Source organism: Penaeus monodon, chromosome 21, assembly GCF_015228065.2.
Source record: "Penaeus monodon isolate SGIC_2016 chromosome 21, NSTDA_Pmon_1, whole genome shotgun sequence".
NCBI classification, from domain to species: Eukaryota; Metazoa; Arthropoda; class Malacostraca; order Decapoda; family Penaeidae; genus Penaeus; species Penaeus monodon.
In genome coordinates this window covers 12,904,342-12,904,652 of record NC_051406.1, presented here as the reverse complement: position 1 = coordinate 12,904,652, position 311 = coordinate 12,904,342, and the positions used below count along the sequence as shown (strand labels likewise).

The following is a 311-nucleotide window of genomic DNA, read 5'->3' as shown; positions in this document are numbered from 1 at the left end:
ACGAGACGCAACGAAAAGGTAGAAGAGAGAAGTTACGATGAACGGAGGGAGAGGATGTAAAGCGAAGAATGGAACGAAAAGAGGAAAAAACAGAGAGAATAACAACGCGAGTCAAGAGTTCACGTGCCTTTGTATGTCGCGTCCATTTCTTTCCTTAAGTCTATAGTCGGAGAAAAAAATGCTGCCGGGGAAGGCCCTCGTCGCTGGAAACGTCAGTAGGAAAAGTGGTGACAGCGGTAGATAAGTAAATGAAGGAATAATAAAGTGTATATTGGAAGGAGTGTCGTGATAAATGGGTAAAAAATGCAAGA

The 311-nt window shown here is 43.1% G+C and overlaps 1 protein-coding gene across 1 annotated transcript in view; it reads left to right on the top strand.

Annotated features, from left to right (window-relative positions):
* Window positions 1-311, top strand: part of LOC119586243 — a gene marked incomplete in the record, with an annotated part of 139,392 nt that overhangs the window by 33,614 nt on the left and 105,467 nt on the right.